Raw genomic sequence first — 14,185 nt, 5'->3', positions numbered from 1 at the left:
CAATGTCTTATTTCTAATCTTTTCACACTGTTTTATCGGCTTTGCAGCAGAAGGGACGACGATATCGTACTTCATACTACGTGGCTGTCACACTGCTGCGCTAAAAGGTTTATAATAGGCGGGAGTGTGTGCGTGTTTTAATACAAATGTCTCCCTTGTTGTGGGGAAGAGGTTCGAAGGTTGGATCTTTACCAGTGAGGCTTATGGAAAGAGAAACAGAGAAAGCTGTAAGGACGTGACGTTGTGATCCAGGGGGTTTCGGCTCTCTGTCAAATCTTTCAGACACCAACAGCAAGTCTGCCCATATGCTGGAAGCAATCTGGCCGCCAGCACCGTCTGGGTGAGTGCTTTGTTTTGTTTTCAGGAAGACGAGACTGTGAACAGCGATAAAGTTAGAAACCCAAACAAGTTAATGAGGAGCAGGAAATAACAAGTCGATTGCCTGATTAGAGGAACAAATGTTCTGCACACCTAAAAGGGGCCAAAAGTATTTCAGATTTACATATACGTGGCGGAGCTTAGCAGAAATAGCTTAAAGTGCCTGTTGAATTCAACCTCTTGCGATGTTGGTCCTTGCTCAGGTTTGCAGGTGACCATGCAACACAGCCGTGAAACCGCCACCGATCGTTCACCTTCACTGTCAAGAAGGCAGACAGGGAACCAGCCGGGCCTGCTGTCCGGAGGGGCAGACTCAGGTAAAGGTAATTGCTTGGCAAGAGAATGAAACAGGAGATAGCATCAGGAGGAAAGGGAGAGAGGTGACAGTCTGTAATTGGAAACGGAGAAAGACGGCAGACGGTGGAATAAGGGAGAGATAAGTGGGTTGGATAAATGGGAAAGAGGGGCTGCTGGCAGAAACACCTCGTGCAAACTTGCTGTTGCGGGTTGTATGCACCCTGACACGACGTGACACGACACATGGTCGCCCATGTCATGTTACCACACATGGCACCCTGCAGTGCAGCACGGGTAATCAGAGCTAAGCATGTCTCAGACTGGAGTGCACCAACAAGTCGTCCCTTCAGCTTTTTTTGTTTGTTTGTTTTCCCCCCAGCAGCCGCACAAGTTATCCTTTCAGGTTTTTTTTTTTATTATTGAGCACAATTTGTGACCGCTGTGCACAAAAACACATAACTCATGAACAAAGACGCTGTAATGAGCAAAGCTGCAGCCAGAGAAGTGTCATGTCGGGCGACTTGAAACATGACAGCATTCCACCAGGGGCGGTTTATTTACACGCATCACTCAGACAGGTTGCAAGCCCATTACGAAATGCTTCTGCTGGCACGCAAAAAAACGTAATAACAAGATGTAGATGGCGAGAAGACATGGTCGTATACACACACACACACAAACGCATAACCTCCCCTCCTCATCCGCTTTCCTTTCCTGCAAGTATCTGAGGGCAAGTAGGGAGACTTGTCAGGGTAGGTAGTCGTCAACCCTGAAGATCAGCAAACACGCACTCTCGCGTTTCAAGTGAGTCTGTGCTCCATTTGTAAAACCAAACCATCCATTGAGGATTAAATTTTACATGCGTGTGTGCGTGTGTGTGTGAATTGTGTGTCACAAATGAACATACCCAGGACTGAAGCGGGGTCCCTGATGCCTCCTCATCTGTCCAGCTGTGTGCGTCTGTGAATCTGTTTCCCTCTCCTCTCGGCCCACAAGTTGCCGACACTGCTCCACCTCCACACGTGCGAGCGGATCTGTCTCAGTCTGTCTCAGCGCCTGGCATCAGCAGCTGTACCAAACCTCGTCCCCCACTTCTCTCTCCCTCTGCCTCCCTCCCTCCCGCCGGCAGGCTCGCGTGTACACACACCTCCTTTCACCCGTTGTTGGTTATCGTTCCAAAAATAAAAAATAAAAAAAATGATCGAGGCCTTCACAACTGAGGGGGCTCACATGAGAGTTTCCTCCTCTTCGGTCAGTGCCTCTCAGGGGGTCAGGCTGCCCTCCATCTCCCCCGGCACGGATGTGGGATTGTGAGAGAAGGGAGGGAGGATGGGGAAGGAGAGTGCTGTTGCTGTAGCTGTTGCCTCTGTCTCCTTCAGTGTGAGCGCCTCTCGCTTGCTTAGCATGCTTTTCATCTCTCTCTCTCTCTCTCCCTCTCCCTCCCCGCTCCCTCACTCTTTATCTCTCACCACCCCCTCCCTCCCTTTTCCCAGTCACTGTCTATCTGCTGGCTGTTTGGATTCACAATTCAGTGTGCTGCTGAGCGTGCGGCTGAGGGAGTCTCTCTAAACAACCAGACGGGAAGAAAAACGTAGAACTGAGAGGAAGAATTTGAAAACTGAAAACAGAAGAGAGGCATATATACATATTAACAATAAAACAAAAAAAATGGGAATAATTGGAAAACTTCCAATGAAATGTGATACACGTCTCAATACAAAAAAAGCACATGACAGTGGAATAAAATATCATTCAATACAATCAAATAAAATACAGTTTGCAACAAAAGGAGGGAGGCAAGCAATTAATATCCAAAAACATCCCACTATTAAAGTCATATAATCTGATTTCATTCGGTTTAAAAGCCCAAACTGAATGAAAATGCTCCATATAAACTCCTCAATCAGAATAAACAGAATATTCCTTTTCCCAAACCGAAGTCATGTAAGCGGTGAATTGGAATGAAGTCAGGCTCCGTTCTGTCTGCGCATGCTCTGTCTTGACTCTGTGGTGCCGCAGATAATAACAGCTCTGAAAGGACTAGACATTATCGCACGCTCACGCGACAAAATACTGAACTGTTTAAAAAGGTCCATCAAAAATTACCTGAAGCCGGGACAGACCGAAGAGTGGTAAAAATTCAGAACCCCTGGAAAACCTTGAAGGCCAGATACTATAAGGCTAGCACAGTAGCAAACGTGGGTGTGACCCCACAACTTTCCGAATCAAGCCCTTGCTTTAATAATAAAACTGTAAAAACAATAGCAACTACTGCTAATTGGTGCATGTCTCAGGTCTGTAAAATGGCTGTTCCAATTAATAGTGTCACATGTAAACATAAGATCGGAATAGATCACCTCACGTAAACAGTTGATCTGAAACCTTTAATCGGAATGAGAAAGTCTCCGTGTAAATGTGGCTAGTAATTGGTGGTTAGCACTGATGCCTCGAATGAAGAAGGATCTATCTAAAGTTGGAGTTTAAACACTCAAGTGCTTGATGTATCAAGTGATACATTATGTTGCAGTTCATTTTAAACACTTCACACCAGTTCAGCTTTGATTTGCAGTGCGTCACATCATGGAGTAGCACCGGTCAGTTCATAAAGTCATAGAATCACTTCGCTGAATTCCTGAAAATGACAAGTAGCTCTTTCAACATAGTGTAAACACACCTTAAAAATTTGGTTATATTCATTTGTCTGTTGCATCTTGATAAAAAAAAGCACCCACCTTCCTGATTACAGAAGTGTTATGAGTATAAGAAACAAAAGGGGGGAATTACATGACAAAAATTTGATGGATGTCGTTCTTGCAGTGGGTTTGTTCGGTTTAATCGCCTCCCCTTTTTTGCCTGAAGCACGCAGAGAGAGGGAGCGAATGAGGGAGAAGGAAAATAGACATTTTTATTGTTCAGGCCTGTTGCCCTGTCAGTGTAGATCAGATCACGGTGGAGTGAGGTTGAAACACACACATAGCTACACTCAGAGAGAAACACACTTCCAGCCTGACTGACTGCCCCTGAGGTCAGTTAACAGCTCATCGCTGGAAAGGAGAAGTCTGGCCTGCGACCCGGAGGCCCAGGGTCGGGCAAGTCATGATGCTTGGTGGAGACTGAGTCCAGAAAACACCCAGTCTGACCTGCCCACCCCCGCACACACAAACACATCGCCTCACCTAAAAGCAACGACACATTTAAGGGTCAAGCCGACCCAGTTTTAAAAAATGGTATTTTCTTACTTCGTACACTCATGCAGTTTTTTTTGGTCTGCATTGCAGACTGATAACATTTCCATTTGCTTTTACTTACCTATGTAATATTTATGTGTAGCACTCACTGAGTCTGAGCTCATGCGGATTTACTTTGGACTTACCATAAAATATATTTCTACCAAGATAATGCGTCAGGTACCTGTCTGTCTATAGGCTAGCAGAGCCAAACTCAGGTCTAATCACCCCAGTCTGGTAACACAGCATCTGGATAACTGATACTGAGAAACGCAATACTGAGAAATTGGATAGTTCTAAATCCAATCAGACCCATTTTGTTGCAAACAAATTCGACTCCATGATGCTGAGATGACCTGCATGACTGTGCTGCTGTTAATCACCACATAAAGCCCATCCAAATGATCTGTTTGGCGCTGACTGCCACTTATCCTCGCATCAACTCTAACGGAGGGACTTCAGATGAACGTTTCCTGGAATATCGTGGGCAGGGAAGGTTTGGGCTGACTCCCAGGCTCCTCTGTCCGCTGAGCACATCCAACCATAGTGGTAAGACGAGTGAACTATCACCTAAAACTAGCTTCCTCACTAATGACTCATTTTAGGTCCTCTTCTTGAAATCCTGTTGACTCAGTTTCATGGTTGAGATGTTGACCGGTGTGTTCATTTCCTGTTGAGTTCATTATGTCCCTATCATGTGACCCTTTTACAAAAAAAACTGCCGCCAAAAATATCAGCTCTGACTACCAGTGGTTAATTCAACATTGTGTGTCTGAGCTTGTTACCTCACAGATAAAATATTGTCCATACCTAACTTTCTGCACAGACAGCCATTTGTGCAGAAAGTTAGGTATGGACAAGTATGGACGAGGTTTATTTTTTTTCGAGCTCAGCACATTCAACAGAAATATTTCCCAAAAAAATCTTTAAAAGTTTGGAATACTTGGCCAAATTAATGGTGTATTTCGTCAGAATATTTTTAAAACTATTATTTAATCTGGCAAAATAATAATAAGCAAATGGAAGTCTTATAAGAGTGCAACCAGCATATTAAAATAATATTACTAATAAGGTAACCTTTACACTTTAACATTGCTGACGAGTGGTAAACGTCTTTGAACATCACTCACTTTTTGTGGCCACTTGGAAACACTTCCATTGATGTTTGCACTACTTATGCTGTGTTTCATATTTTGCTGTGGTGAACACTTGCAGCACATGTGTTGTCACATTGACAAAGAGAGAGGGAGACGTTTTTAATTTTGCAATGGTGTTTTAGCACAAAGCCATGTTCATGTGCATGCAGCTTAAATTCCCTCATATTAAACTCACTTGAAACCCTTAAACTTCCTACTACCTGTAAAAGAGTGACAGGAATTAAATAATAATGACTCTACTGTCTATAAGTGGGTTGATGCTGATAAAGCAGTGATGTTAGTATAATTAGTTTTGCCTCAGTGAGTTACATTTGGAAGGAGGTGAAGGTTCATTAGAACAGCTGCTCCTTGTCAATTAGAGGTTTATATGTAAAGATAAACCCAGTGCAGCAGTGACTGTCAGATTAAAGCTCTCTTATCTGATGAAACCATTGTTAGAAACCACGAAAAGAGTGACACACACCGAGCAGAGTTAAAAGTGGATGTCTGCTCAAAACGGTGTTGTTTTTTTTCCGGCGAATCCTCACCTGTAAAACGACACACGGAGAAATATGGTCATAATGTGCTCCTGATAAATGAACACGATGATGTGAAAACCTGTGACATAATCTGCCGCGACATTTGTTAACCGAGCCATTTCTTTAACGTTTCAGGGTGTTTTTGATTCTAATGATATGCCATTTGGCTGAATCACCAGAGGAGCAGGTGGTGTTTTTGTGCCGCCGCGTTCTTTATGAGCAGCCCATCAACTATACGACCGGTTGAATGTAGAAATAGAGAATAATCAAATGCATGTTTCTGGGCAATATAATCACACCTCTTAACATTATTTAATGAAACTACCGCATTTGTTTATGGCCATGACCAGGCTGCAGGAATCCCACTTCTCTCTAACATCTTCTATTTCAAGGCCATGAAATCATTTTTTCGTCCCTTCACTCGACGGTCTGGTATTTGTTCCATGGCTCGGTCTTTAATGAAATCCTTGTGGCTGCACGGTGACTACAGGCACAATTTGTCTCTACAGTGGGTGCAGAGTGTTAAGATTGTGGCTGCGTATGTAGAAAACGAGGGTTCGTGCGCGCCACCCTAGTGACAGCCTCCGTTCTCGAACGCCTGCTTTTGGGGAGACTCTCAGTTGCACTGACATTTAGACAGAATAGGATGACATTTGAGTTCTGAGTGTATGTAGGACGCAGGTCAGACATCAATGATGGCTTGGCTGGTAAAAAGCAAAAAGCTGTTTAAAATGGCTGAATGTGACAAACTGCTCAACTGTTCCAAAGAAAGTTTAGGGAATTCAGTTTCATTACAGAGCCCAATACAAGTAAATGTATTTGATAAATTGGCTATTTCTCATAAACAGGATTTCCATCGCATTTGTGTCAATGAGTCTTGATCGCACCTTACCTTTTCTTGACATCTTATGCTTAAGCACTTCGAGATATGCAAATGAGTTCCATTATAAGAGCAACTTCGCGGGAAAGAAACTGGAAATCTGATTAAAGCATGCATACATTATAGCTGTCTTTTTTTTCTGCCCGGCTCTCACCTTTGCCACCAGCTGTGTCGTGAAACTAATTGCAGACTTGTTCATTACTCTTGCGTTGTGGCATCTTCTCCGCATTTCAGTCTTTAAAAAAAGGCCAGACAGTCAAAAGCCACGGGAATTACATCCGCGGCTGCTCTCACGAAAATGCTGCACGCTTCTCATATGACCAGAGTTATTTCCCGTGGGTGTAACTCTACCCTGGGATGTCACTCTCTCAAACCCCCAAAATACAGCCCCGCCGTGTGTTAAAAATGCACTCGTTCTACCTCGTGTGCATGTTTAAAGTCCGTCGGACATGTTCGATTCTGTCTGGGCTGACTACACTGAAAGGCCACGAGTCACTGCAGTTGGCATTTTTGTTCATAGCAGAAGAACAAAAAAGGAAAACAGAAGAAGAAAGTAAAAACTAAGTTATGACCAAAGATTAATTCTGAAATTCAGACATGAGGACTGTACATGGCTCAACTAAGAGTCTCTGGTTAGTGAGTTATAGGGGTGGGGGCGGGGGGTTGTGAATGTACTGTGGTTGTGTGTGCGCTAGAGAAGAGTCAGAGAGAGAGAGTAAGCGTGTGTGTGTGAGAACAGAGGAGAAGGATGGCTTTGGGGATCACGGTGGCCTTCAAATGATGAGCGGAGGACGTGCGAGGGGATTTTTTGTGATTTTTCCCGCTAAGATGAGTGTCTGTCGGCCGTGTGTGCATGATAGAGTTCTGACAGGCGGGCTGATGATCTTGGAGCAAACTGGGATGGTGCTCTGCAATCAGTTTCTGTTGTGGAGGCTGATGGAGTGGAACCAGCAGGTTATTGAGAACATGATGATGCTCTCGGTGAAACTGTGATATAAAGTCCGTAGAACGTCTTTGCTGACTCCAGAGGAGTTGGGTTTCCTCAGGAGGTTGCTGACACTCAGTTTAACAGTCCTGCTCTAAATCTTAGCTTCATGAAGGTTGTTCAGGTTGTTCAGGATTTGTTTAAAATAACAGAGAGAGATGTTGATTCGACAGCATTTTCATTTTGGAAGTTTAGGTTTGTGGAACTATTGAATTGGACTGTTTTGCTCTGACACGTCTTTATAGTATTTGGACAACCCTATTTTAGTCACTGGACAGAAACACACTGTTACATGTACTTAATGTTTTAGGAGATGAGTGTTAATTATGATTATTAAATTATTATTATTATTATTATTATTATTTCATCCTGTGACTCAGCTTTACTTACTATTTAATGAAAATAACCGTGTGGTTATTGGCCTGTTAATAAATCTGAAATGTTACTCCTGTAGCTATAACCACCTATACACACAACACAGTTAGTGTTAGTTTCGTATTAAATGAGCTTTGTGTTTATTGGTATTTGATTAAGAGAGGTCTTCTTTTAGTGCGCCTCAGACAGCAACACTTTGTGTCTGACAAGAATGAAGTGACTGCCCCGTGGTTCAGTCCTCAGAGGGAGTTACTTTACTCACTGCAGTACACCTGAGCCGGCCTCGACATCAACGTCAGACAAAAACTCTGCCTTCAGAGCAGCTGCAAACAAAATGATTTTACAAAAAAAAGAAAGAACAAACTTTTTGTCATCCACCGCCTTCGTTCATCTCCCCATCTTTCTAGTCCGCTCACTTCGCTTCCTATTTGTCTGGGAGGGAGAGATTCGTCGGGGATTCATTAGCAGCAGTATTAGGGAAGAGCAGCGTAGCAGTTAGCTGTGATGCTGCTTACTAAGTTTGCAGTGCAGCATTGTTATCTGCTCCTCTTTGTGTTGATGTGCGCGCATGTGGGTGTTACTGAGAGTCTTATCAGTGGAAACAGACCTGGACGTGAGCGGGGTGGCGAGCAGGAGGAGGATGTGGCGGGGGCTGGGAAGAGGTGCAGCGCAGGAAGGCAAGAGTGAAATTGAAGGATTTAAGAAAATAAATAGGAGGCTGGAAGCCGGCGGAGACGGGGAGATGGACGATAGACACGTGGAAGGTACCAAAAAAAGGGATAATGTGTTTTCAACAGGCACGGTGTGAAATAAAAGACAAAAAAAAAAAAAAAGGGAGGAGAGTGGGAGGGGGAAAAGGAGGCAAATGGGACGTGATCTGGGTTGAAAGAGGGAAAAGAGGGAGGGACTGCAGGGAACATAAGCTGGCTGAGGGTGAAGATGCCTAAAAGGTGATAAGAAACACAGGGCAGGTGAGAGGGGAAAGGCTTCGAAATGAGGTTATTGGGTGGACTGATCATTTGTGAAGATGCACCGGGGGTGGCCAGAGACCCCCATCTCCCAGTCCTGGCTCTTGTCCAGAGTAATGTCATGGGGCCTGAAGCTCAACTTAAACATTATTATGCTGGACGTCTTGACTTTCAAAACACAGTTATGGTCGTAGCTCAAAGCAACCTCATCAAGAAGTTCAGGAGTTCACATTTTGCTTGATGAGTGCTCTTCATCGTCTTATTTGTGTGAGTATAAATATGCTTGATGTGGTGCAATTGAATCCTCACAGTTGAGTCTCTTTGGCACATACATTGCATCACTTAAATCTGCAGTAAGTGATTGTTTTAGTCACTTGGCAGCAGTACATTCATATATTATCGGACTAATATAGTTGTCAACTAACCTATTAACACATCCAGTTGACATTTCATTAGGAATTGTCTTTGTGGCCACTAGACGAATTGCTAATTGTGTTCACCAGCCTGCAGTTAACTTGTTTATGATTCAGACACTGAGCAGATGAGGCACGGTCAAGTTTTAAAAATTAAAAGCAGTCCCAGCTAGGAGTTAAGATCTAGTTAGTGCTCTTTTATCACCAAGATGCTCTGCAGAGACAAGTGATAATTCCCTACGGGTTCATCGGTGCAAGTGACACATAATTGTATCCGTTATTAATGTAGAAATATCGATCAAAGCAGATTTAAGTCCAAACACTGGGAGCTCACTCCCTCCTCAACAAAACTGGGTATGTTGTGTTCCCCTGGACCATTAAGAACCCCATGTAAACAAACATCCTGATAACCTCCAATATGTTTTTGCTTCATTCTGTTGCTGCGCATTATTTTCCGATGCAGGTATCTGCGTACGTTGTCCAGGAGCTGAGTCCCCGGAAAAAAATGCCACAGATGTTATGAGAACAAATTGGCACCTTGTCGAACAGATGTGTAGTGGTACTGTCACTGCCTCCTTTATAAATGTCCACATTCACGCGTGATTCAGGATACTAACAATTACTAATAGGACATTATAAATCAATGAACAAACGTCAGCCAACATGATTTACATGTGCCATAATAATGTGAGTTAGAGCAGAGGGTTACATTTGACAGACACTGTCTCATCTTTTAGTCTATTTCCTCTATCATCCAGGATCAGCACATAAACATGGTTCAGATGTTAAAGGTCAATTTCCATTTTTCCGATGAGTGTTGGACATGTGATTGATGGACACATTGTATTTATGTGTGTATTGTTCTATAATATAGTACATTATTGTGGCATGAATGAAAAGTGTTAAATGCTGACTGTGATTTAAGATGCATAAAATATGTCTGCATCAGTGGTTTGATCCGGCTTTGTGACAAGCTGCTACATGTTATCCTTCCCTTGTTGACCTCTACTGATATAAACCAAATTAAATTATTATGACTGCCATCCCAGGAAATCATGACATCTGCATTTTATAACCTTAGCAATTATATAATATTACCATTTTTTTAGCAATTTTAATTCCCTTTCCACGTTGAATCTACAGAAAGTCCTTATATTTCTATTTTCCTATATATTTTTTAATGATTTTTTTATATTCTTTCAAATTTAATATATATATATATATATTTGTTGTTTTTTGTATATATTCTTGTATAATTCTATGCTACATGTTGTCACAAAGAAATTTCCCATACCTGGGATAAATAAATCATGTCTTATGTTTTATGATGAGTTACAGATACACACACACACACTGAAAAAAAAAAGAATCATACGATTAATAGACCAGACCATCTGTGTGTTCTCACTATGTGTTTAACTTCTTTTAGCTCAGAATTGGCCTGTGCTAAGTGTCCTTGACTGCTCAGTCAATGTTTTTTTTTTTGACACTGCAAACATTTATGCGACGGTTTTGAAGCCATATACTGGCCACCTGCTCCTCTGCAGCATCGTGCGATCAGTGTCGATCTAGATTCCCCGTCTCCAGTGTGCAAAAAAATACTGCGAGCGTGTTAGCATTCACACATGTTCAGCGCAGACAATGCGGATTCGTGTGTGACTGCTGCAAAGCTTTTCTCTAACCTAACTGCGAGCTCTGTCATACGAGTAGACGGTAATGAGCAGTCAAAACTTGCGTGGAAATCATGTCTCCGACAGATGATGTGTGTGTTTCTCAGCGCTGCCGTCGGAGAGAAAGGGACATTATCGGCAATTTGCCCTACAAACGCTCTGCAGTCATTCAGTGCCCTGAAGGCAGCACAAACACACATTTCCTCCTTCAGAAGGCTCAGCAGGCAGTCGGGCCAGTGTGTGCGACATCCAACAGAAGCTCTGACACAAAAAGAGAGGTGAGGAGAGGGAAGATGAAAGGGGGTGTCAGAAAAAGTGTGGGACGCAGCTTAGTGGGATAGAGAATGTATACTGTGCATTTCAGAGGAGATTGATAGAAGAGTAGAAAAGGAGATTAATAATCATCATATCTGGAAGGGAAAGAGAGATAGCTGGAGATAAAAACAAATGGCAGAGGGAGAGGATGGCGGAGAAGGGGATAGTGTGTGTGTGTGTGTGTGAAGATGAACACAACCCTGCAAGGTGGTGAAAAATGGAGTGAGTGTGAATTAAGAGATATGGAGATATGACAGGAGAGCCCCTGTGAAAATCAATACAGCAATGACTAGAACGAGATAAAGTGGATGGAAGGGAATTGGGGCAGAGGGAGAGAGGAGAGAACAGTGACAATAAGACTGAAAGAAGGGCAAAGGAGGGATGGGTCGAGAGAGGGAGTGAAAAGGAGAGAAAGAGAGGGAGAGGGTGTAATGAATACAAGAGCGAGCAAGATGATGTGAGAGGAGCTGTTGTTTGTCCTCAGGCTGCTCTCTTCGAGGAAGGACAAGAATGTGGGGGTGGTTAGCAACATTTACTGACATAAACTGCCAGTGTGTGTGTGTGTTCATTTTTCACAGCAACCAGTCACCAATAACATTATATAAGAAAGATCAAAACAGAAGAAACCATGGCAACTGTGATCCACTAGTAACAGCCACTTGCTCGACACACATAGCAAGAACAACCAATTTCAGGTGCGCCACTGCACTCGCATGTGATAAAAATCTTTATCTTTAAATTAAAAAAATAAATAAAAATCCTTTAATCCATGCCTGATGTTATTTTTACCATGAGAAGGGCTTGCAGTCTAATGGGGAAGAGATGTTTTTGTTATCGTGCCACTGCAGACCACGGGGCGCTTAGTCAGAAAATTCCTAATGGGAGCCCAGACAGTGACGGGCATAGCTTCTGGGAGATGAGCGTATTTCAGGCCTGCAACAGAGGCGTGATGGACAGAAGATCAGGGCATCTGGGTCACCATCCCAAATGAGTCCCTCGCTTCCAAAAACCAAGGCACGAGCTTCCAACGGCTGTCTGTATCCCAAGCTTAAAGGAGGATGAGGGGGGATAAATGAGGTAGCTCCAGAGAATGCTGTTTCACTAGCTGCAGCTTAAAAGCTCATTTACATCTGTTTCACCCCCCCACACACACACATGGCTAAACTGGGCCCAGTGTGGCCTAAATACCAGTTACTCCACCTGTCTTTACTCTTCCAACCACAGGCCATTACACAGTTACCCTGAAAAATTAATCAGATTACATATTACTGATTAGTCCTTTAAAAAGTAACTGATTACTTGCTTCTAAAAGTAACTAAGTTAGATTAAAAGTTATGTTATTAGTTACATTCAACACTTTTACTATTGTTGTCTTTAGCTGACACAAACTCAAAGTAGTGGTGATATTTCCAGTTATAAAAGGTGCGTCTCTCTCCTCCTTCCATTGTTGTTTACATTTGTGTCGCTGCAATGTATTAGCTACACGTGAGTTGGCAGAAAACGAGACAGGTCACATACGTAACGTCACTCCCTGAGATGCAAGCAGAAAGCAAAATATATATATATAGATAGATAGCTAGATAGATATAGAAGAAAGTGAAAAATATAATATTTTTACTCAGGAAAATGGGTAAAATAGTCACGCACAGTGACTTGGATGATTACCTTTAATCTGATGACTGGTTTGGAAATAGTAACACATTAGCTTACTCGTTACTTTAAAAAAGTGGTCAGATTGGAGTAAGTTACCGGCATCACTGATCAATATCCAAACACACGTCAACTTAACAGTAGAGGTTACATTTTTGGAACTAATACACTGATTATTTTGTCATTTTGCTGCAACTTCACCATCTGTCTGTAGTTTCTGCTTGTTGAATCCCTGTAGTTTTTTATTCTGTAATGTCTGTGCTTGGTGTAGATACAGAACCGGATGTGCTTTTATATATACACCTAATATCAGGCTGCATCCTGCTGGGGATGGCTGCTGCCATCAAGAAGTGTCATTGTTACAGGGTGGGGGTGTCTGGTCTGGTCTAGGTGGGTGCTACATGTCTAAGTAACATGTTTCCCAAGTAGAACACTGAATTGTCACAAGGTGGTCGATGTTATTTAATTCTCCTGTCAGTGGTTTTAAGTGGCTGATTTGTGTAAACAAATTTATTTCTCCACATAACATTGCTTGACAGTGTCTCCGGTGATTAAAGATGATACACATCACTTTAAACTGAGAGTGAAATTGACTGGAAGCAGCTCTGTGAGGCTTCACTGTTTCTTTAATAGCACAGTGGTGCTTTGAGCTAAATGCTACTGTGAGCATGCTAACATGTATAAAATGTGACCTGGTTATTGTCCTGGGTTCAAATTCAAGAAATCCCCAAAGTAATTAAAGATTTCACCTAAGATTTCACAAAAATCTATATGTTGATATAGTTTAGGCTAGACTAAAGTGATGAATGGATCAAAACTGAAGACATACCTGTGGTTAGGCAAAAACAAGATGAAAGACCATAACTGAAAGGTTTTACCAGCAGCTTCTTCTTAAGTTATGTTTAAACCTCTAACCCGAGACCGTGAAGGGAACTTATTTTGATTTACTTGTATCTCACTTTCCTGTTGGCATAATACTCAAATGTTGTCATCAGAATTTAATGTCTTGTTACATCAATCGAATTAATAAACTGTACTTGTGTGATATTACCCTAGTGCCAATTTTGTCTCTAACACAGTAAGAGACATTTAAAAGCTCAGCTTCAACCTAAAAGTGAAAGGCCTGGCTGCTTCCTGCTTTTAATGTCAGACTCCTGCAGGGACCTGAAGTCCCTCTCACTGAATTAAGGAACCAGCACCTTGAAAATTAAGTCAGCTAGTAGACCCACTGAGGTGTTTTATGTGATAATTAAAACTTAACTATAAAACCTAAAAATCGCTTGAGGTTATAGCTGATAGGAGAACACCAGAGTGCCGTCTGATGCGTGTCCATTGGTGGACACGTGGAGGAG

At 42.5% G+C, this 14,185-nt stretch overlaps 1 protein-coding gene across 1 annotated transcript in view; it reads right to left on the bottom strand.

Annotated features, from left to right (window-relative positions):
• The window catches only part of LOC125010070 (leucine-rich repeat and immunoglobulin-like domain-containing nogo receptor-interacting protein 3), a 36,277-nt gene extending 34,197 nt beyond the window's left edge, over window positions 1-2,080 (bottom strand). Inside the window, exon 1 of the mRNA XM_047588405.1 lies at window positions 1,583-2,080. The gene's annotated coding sequence lies outside the window, so the exon portion shown is untranslated. The remainder of the gene's footprint in view (window positions 1-1,582) is intronic.
• Between the last annotated feature and the right edge of the window lie 12,105 nt (window positions 2,081-14,185).

The sequence above is a fragment of the Mugil cephalus genome, chromosome 7, assembly GCF_022458985.1.
Source record: "Mugil cephalus isolate CIBA_MC_2020 chromosome 7, CIBA_Mcephalus_1.1, whole genome shotgun sequence".
In the NCBI taxonomy this organism is placed as follows: Eukaryota; Metazoa; Chordata; class Actinopteri; order Mugiliformes; family Mugilidae; genus Mugil; species Mugil cephalus.
Note: the sequence above shows the minus strand (reverse complement) of the source record. Positions and strands in the feature narration are given on the sequence as shown.